The following is a 6,671-nucleotide window of genomic DNA, read 5'->3' as shown; positions in this document are numbered from 1 at the left end:
CCGGGAGCTGGGCTAGCTGAGCTGCTCTAACAGAGGACTGGCCTGGAAATGTTTATCCCAACGGCCACCTTCTGTCTCAAAGCTGTTTTCTAATTCTAACAGATCCCCCAGCATCATCATGTCCTTTCCCCATGTACTTCACAGCTGATGTTGCAATGCCTGCCCATGGTTCCCATCTGCAGAATGGGGTTTGGAATGGATTTAGCTGCTGTCCCTGCCGAGCTGCTCACTCCAGGTTACAATGTGAAGTTTATCTGTGCCCCAGTTTGACCCTGACCATCTCCAGCACTTTGTGCTCAGAGGAAATGATGATTCAGGGTCCTGGGCTGGGTGGTGATATCACACATTCAGGGTCCTGGGTTCCGGGGCTGTTGCTGGGCAGTCTGCCGCCACCCCGGAATCTGAATGTGGGACCAGAGTGCTGCATTCAGCCGGCCGGGTGCGGCGGGTGTGTCCTATGCAGGGTCCGGGGCCCCATGCACTGGGACCGGGAACACAAAGGAACAGAGGCTGAGAGCGGAACAGACAGGTAAGCGGCAGGAGCGGAGGGGATGGAGGCAGCCCCCCCCCCCGATACCCCCTGCAGCCCGGGGACCCCCTCCCTGCAACCCGGAGACCCCCACCCTGCAGCCCGGAGACCCCCACCCTCACCCTGCAGCCCGGAGACCCCCTCCCTGCAGCCCGGAGACCCCCACCCTCACCCTGCAGCCCGGAGACCCCCTCCCTGCAGCCCGGAGACCCCCACCCTCACCCTGCAGCCCGGAGACCCCCTCCCTGCAGCCCGGAGACCCCCACCCTCACCCTGCAGCCCGGAGACCCCCTCCCTGCAGCCCGGAGACCCCCACCCTCACCCTGCAGCTCGGGGACCCCCACCCTCACCCTGCAGCCCGGAGACCCCCACCCTCACCCTGCAGCCCGGAGACCCCCACCCTGCAGCCCGGAGACCCCCTCCCTGCAGCCCGGAGACCCCCACCCTCACCCTGCAGCCCGGGGACCCCCTCCCTGCAGCCCGGAGACCCCCACCCTCACCCTGCAGCTCGGGGACCCCCACCCTCTCCCTGCAGCCCGGGGACCCTCACCCTGCAGCCCGGAGACCCTCACCCTGCAGCCCGGGGACCCTCTCCCTGCAGCCCGGGGACCCCCACCCTCACCCTGCAGCCCGGGGACCCTCTCCCTGCAGCCCGGAGACCCCCACCCTGCAGCCCGGGGACCCTCACCCTGCAGCCCGGGGATCCCCACCCTGCAGCCCGGGGACCCTCACCCTGCAGCCCGGGGACCCCCACCCTCACCCTGCAGCCCGGGGACCCTCACCCTGCAGCCCGGGGACCCTCACCCTGCAGCCCGGGGACCCTCTCCCTGCAGCCCAGAGACCCCCACCCTCACCCTGCAGCCCGGGGACCCTCACCCTGCAGCCCGGGGACCCTCACCCTGCAGCCCGGGGACCCTCTCCCTGCAGCCCGGAGACCCCCACCCTCACCCTGCAGCCCGGGGACCCTCACCCTGCAGCCTGGGGACCCTCTCCCTGCAGTCCGGGGACCCCCAAGCGCCTCTGCAGCCCGGAGACCCCCAGCCCGGAGGACCCCCCCCCAGACCCCCACCCTCTCCCTGCAGCCCGGAGACCCCCACCCACCCCAGCCTCTCCCTACAGCCCGGAGACCCCAACCCTCATCCTGCAGCCCGGAGACCCCCACCCACCCCAGCCTCTCCCTACTGCCCGGAGACCCCCAACCCCTCCCTGCAGCCCACAGAACCCCACCCTCTCCCTGCAGCCCAGAGACCCCCACCCTCTCCCTGTAGCCCAGAGATCTCCACCCTCCCCCTACAGCCCGGAGACCCCCACCCCCCCCCTACAGCCCGGAGACCCCCACCCTCCCCCTGCAGCCCGGAGATCTCCACCCTCCCCCTACAGCCCGGAGACCCCCACCCACCCCAGCCTCTCCCTACTGCCCGGAGACCCCCAACCCCTCCCTGCAGCCCACAGAACCCCACCCTCTCCCTGCAGCCCAGAGACCCCCACCCTCTCCCTGTAGCCCAGAGATCTCCACCCTCCCCCTACAGCCCGGAGACCCCCACCCACCCCCTACAGCCCGGAGACCCCCACCCTCCCCCTGCAGCCCGGAGATCTCCACCCTCCCCCTACAGCCCGGAGACCCCCACCCTCCCCCTACAGCCCGGAGACCCCCACCCTCCCCCTACAGCCCGGAGACCCCCACCCTCCCCCTGCAGCCCGGAGATCTCCACCCTCCCCCTACAGCCTGGAGACCCCCACCCTCCCCCTACAGCCCGGAGACCCCCACCCTCCCCCTACAGCCCGGAGACCCCCACCGTCCCCCTACAGCCCGGAGACCCCCACCCTCCCCCTACAGCCCGGAGACCCCCACCCTCCCCCTACAGTCCGGAGACCCCCACCCTCCCCCTGCAGCCCTGAGACCCCCACCTCCCCCTCCCCGGCGCCGACCTCCCACAAAGCCGGGCTCCAGCTGCAGAGAGGAGCGATACTGCCGGCTGCACAGTCTCCGCAGCATCCCTGCTCTGCACAGGCATGCTGCCAGGAGGTGGGGGAATAGACCTGTCCCCCCCCCCCCCAGCTGCAGTTCATCACCACCAGGTCGCCAGTGACAACGTTGTGAGCCCCGCGGGTCACTGTTTACAGAACCTGGGCTGTGCTTTGGGGGGGGGGGGGGGGGGGGGGGGTTGTCATGTTTATTTGATGCAGCAGGAAAAGGTCTTGCCAGGGCTTGGGGTGATGGTGCCCCCTCCCACTGTACCTCTGTCCTGTCGTTACAGAGGCTGCTCCCCTGCGGTGGGGGAGATTGATTGCCATTCTGGATGGGGTAGTGGTGGCTGGTATCCCGGTAGGTGGGGGGGGGGGGACTGGGGTGACAGTTTTCCCAGGTAAGGGCGGAGCAGACTGGTATTGGGGGTGGAGGGCAAGTGTTTTCTTTTCACTGTTTAAAGATTGTTGGAAGGAAAACTGGGAAAACTGATGTAAACTGTCCCGTCAGATCCAGGGGCCTGTCTGGCAGTGAGCAGAATAGTGGTGCTTGGGGGAATCTGTGGTCTGATGCACCTTCAGTGACACTATCACAGCTAGTGTGATTAGTGGTGAGATTTCCTCATCTCTCAATGCTGATGCTGCACAACTCGAGGTCTCTTGTCTCTCACAGATCAGTGAGCTCACCGTAAGTCAGGTTTAAGTGGTTCCAACATGACAGCCTTACTGGATGGAGAGGCCGTGGGATAGTTTCCAGTACTGGTAATCAGTGCTGGTAATCTCCTGTTTGATCTGGTTAATTTCCAGCACATTCTATGCGTCCGTGAACCTCGCTGAGGAACGGTCAGGTAACTCTCAGGGTAGAAAATAAAAAGGTGTGACACTTGTAAATGGTGATGTTCAGAGACTCTGATGTCTTCACAGGGAATTGAGGTTCAGCAAACAATTAGGAAGCAAAATGGCATGTTCACCTTTATTGCGGGTGGTTGGAGGATAAATATAAATCAGTCATGCTCCAATTGGACAGGGTTTTGGTGAGACCACACCTGGATTCTTATTGTGTGGAGTTTTGGTCTCTGTATTTAGGAAGGAACACACTTGTATTGGAATTGAGATAAGTCATTCTCGACCAAATGATCATCATCGTATGGTTCCCCCTCCCTTGGACCTAATCTGCATCTTTCTCTTTCTCTCCCATCTTCCCTTATTCTCTCTCTGATTTTATCTTGGACCATGAGACTTACCTCCAGCTGTCTCGATATTCCCACAGCACAGCTGGCCACCCAGGTTCAAAAATAACAGCTGCCATTTAGAAAATGCCTTTACTGTCCCAAAATGCTTCAGCACAGCAATTATCCAACACACTTTGATAACAAGCCACTTAAAGAGATATTAGGGCAGCTGAGCAAAGATTGATCAAAGTGAGATTATAAGGAGTGCCTTGGGGAAGGAGGTGGAGAGACAGAGAGATTTACAGAGGAAACTCCAGAACTAATGGCCTTGTCAGCTGAAGGCGTGGTGGTGCAATTAAAATTGGAGATGGGCAAGAGAGCAGAATTGGAGGAGAACAGATTATTTTGGAGGCTTTTGGCTGGACAGGGCGAGGCTACAGAGGGACACGAGAATTTTAAAATCGAGGCATTAACCAGGAACCATTGTAGACCAGAGAAGTGGTCCGTGAATTGGACTTAGTTTGAATTAGACGATGGGCAATGTGTTTGGGATGACTTCCAGTCTGTGGAGGGGAGAATGAGGGAGGCTGGAATGCATTGGAATTGACAAGTTTAGAGGTAACAGAGGTGTGTAGATGAGAAATAGGAGGAGTCCTTCGAACAGATTGAGGGAATGGTTTGGGAAAGGAATGGTTCGGGAAAGGAAGAGAAGCCATTTCAGGTGATTCTCTGGCTGTGATTCGATAAAGAAAAATGGAATCCACCGAGCTGGATGTAAGTGGAGAATCATTGGAGGAGGATACTGTTATCAACTGTGTTAAACGCAGCAGAGACAGATCAGGCAGGACAAGGAGGGATAGTTTACACTAAAATAAAAGCAAAAGTTCTGCAGATGCTGGAGTTCGGAAACTAAAATAAAATGCTGGATAACGTCAGCTGGTCTGGCAGCATCAAAACCAGAGTTAACGACCAATATGATTTCTTTGGATAGTTTATCTTTGTCACAGGCACATAGTCTGCCATTTGTGAGTTTGCTGAGGGTCTTTCCTGGCCTTCCATGCTGGTAGACATTGTAAATGCTGTTCTCCTTGGCTACTGCCCTGGTTCCCCTCAAACCTTCTCTCATCACCCACCTGCCCAGAGAACCCGTGCTTGACCCCTGTGCCTTTGCAAACTGCTGCTCTATCCAAAGTGGAGGTGGCGAGAGAGGTGGAACAGAATGGGAAGGAAGAGTTCCCTCACTGCATTTCTCCCTCGTCACTGTGCTTATTGCTCTCTCGCACTCTCTCTCGCTCCTCCATTGCTTCACCCCTCGTGCATCTGCCCTCTCTCCACCCCCGCGTGCTCTCCCCCCCCCCCCCACCCTCACTCCCCTGTGTCACTGTGTTGTCTGTAGTAAAGACTCAGTAACTGTCCTGCGTTAAACAGACACTCTGTCCATCTTACATTGAAACATAGAAAATAAGAGCAGGAAGGGGCCAGTCGACTATTCGATCCTGCTCCGCCATTCATTATGATCATGGCTGATCATCCAACTCAATAGCCTGATCCTGCTTTCCCCCAATATCCTTTGATCCTCTTCGCCCTAAGTGCTATATCTAACTGTTTCTTGAAAACATACAATCTTTTTGCCTGAACTACTTTCTGTGGTAGTGAATTCCACAGGCTGACTACTCTCCGGTGAAGTTTCTCCCCATCTGAGTCTTAAATGGTCTGCCTGTATCCTCGGACTGTGACCCCCCCTGGTTCTGAACGCCCCCACCATCCGGAACATCCTTCCTGCATCTATCCTGTCCAGCCCTGTTGGAATTGTACAGGTTTCTATGAGATCCCTCCTCATTCTTCTGAACTTCAGCAAATACAATCCTAACCGACTCAATCACACCTCCTACATCAGTCTTACCATCAGAGGAGTCACTCTGGTAAACCTTCTCTGCACTCCCTCTAGAGCAGAAACATCCTCGGATAGGGAGACCAAATCTGCACACAATTTTCCTGGTGGGGCCTCACCAAGGCCCTGTATAATTGCAGCAAGACATCCCTGCTCCAGTACTCGAATCCTCTCTCTGCCTTCTTTACCGCCTGCTGCACCTGCATGCTTACCTTCAGTGACTGGTGTACGAGGACACCCAGGTCTCGTTCCATGTTTCCTTCTCCTAATTTATGGCCAATCAGATAATAATCTGCCTTCCAGTTTTTGCTACCAAAGTGGATAACCTCAATTTATCCACATTATACTGCATCTGCCATGCATTCACCCACTTACTGAGCTTGTCCAAATCATACTGAAGAATCTCTGCATCCTCCTCACAGCTCACCCCCCACCCAACTTAGTGTCATCTGAAAATTTGGAGATATTACATTTTGTTCCTTCATCTAAATCATTGATATATATTGTGAATAGCTGGGGTCCCATCACCGATCCCTATGGTACCCCACTGGTTGCTGCCTGCCATTATTCCCACTCTTTGTATCCTGTTTGCCAGCCAGTTTTCTATCCACCTCAATACTCTACCCTAATCCCATATGCTTTAAATTTACATGTTAATATCTTCTTTGAGACTTTGTTGAAAGCCTTCTGAAAGTCCAAATAAACCACATCAACTGACGCCCCCTCATCAGCTCTACTAGTTACATCCTCAATGTAGTTACAGCTGCCCCGGATCTCTGTCACAGCCTTGTAGATGGACTAGGTGCTTTCTAACGATGAAGCACTCGGAGTATTGGACTTTTCTGGGATGTGTGAGAACGATGGTCCAGTTGTTGTAACCTGATCTGCAGCTTTCGAATCTTATTAACATGGAACATTTAGGATGAGGAATAGAGATTCTTTGTTTGGAGTTTGACTCCATGTCCTTCACTGTGAACAGCCATTGTGAAATTAGGGTCATGGATACGTTCCTCTGAGAGGCCACTTTGTATTTACAGAAATTTTTTGTTTAGTTTCGAACTGGCATCTTTGCTGTATTTCAGCTGGATGATCCTGGACCCAGACCTAATAGTCA

The 6,671-nt window shown here is 56.1% G+C and overlaps 1 protein-coding gene across 2 annotated transcripts in view; it reads left to right on the top strand.

Moving 5' to 3' along the window:
• The first annotated feature begins 395 nt into the window (after nucleotides 1-395).
• The window catches only part of apba2b (amyloid beta (A4) precursor protein-binding, family A, member 2b), an 83,676-nt gene continuing 77,400 nt past the window's right edge, over nucleotides 396-6,671 (top strand). For both annotated transcript variants that reach the window (XM_038784093.1, XM_038784091.1), the window contains exon 1: nucleotides 396-529. The gene's annotated coding sequence lies outside the window, so the exon portion shown is untranslated. The remainder of the gene's footprint in view (nucleotides 530-6,671) is intronic.

Source organism: Scyliorhinus canicula, chromosome 24 (genome assembly GCF_902713615.1).
Source record: "Scyliorhinus canicula chromosome 24, sScyCan1.1, whole genome shotgun sequence".
NCBI classification, from domain to species: domain Eukaryota; kingdom Metazoa; phylum Chordata; class Chondrichthyes; order Carcharhiniformes; family Scyliorhinidae; genus Scyliorhinus; species Scyliorhinus canicula.
Note: the sequence above shows the minus strand (reverse complement) of the source record. Positions and strands in the feature narration are given on the sequence as shown.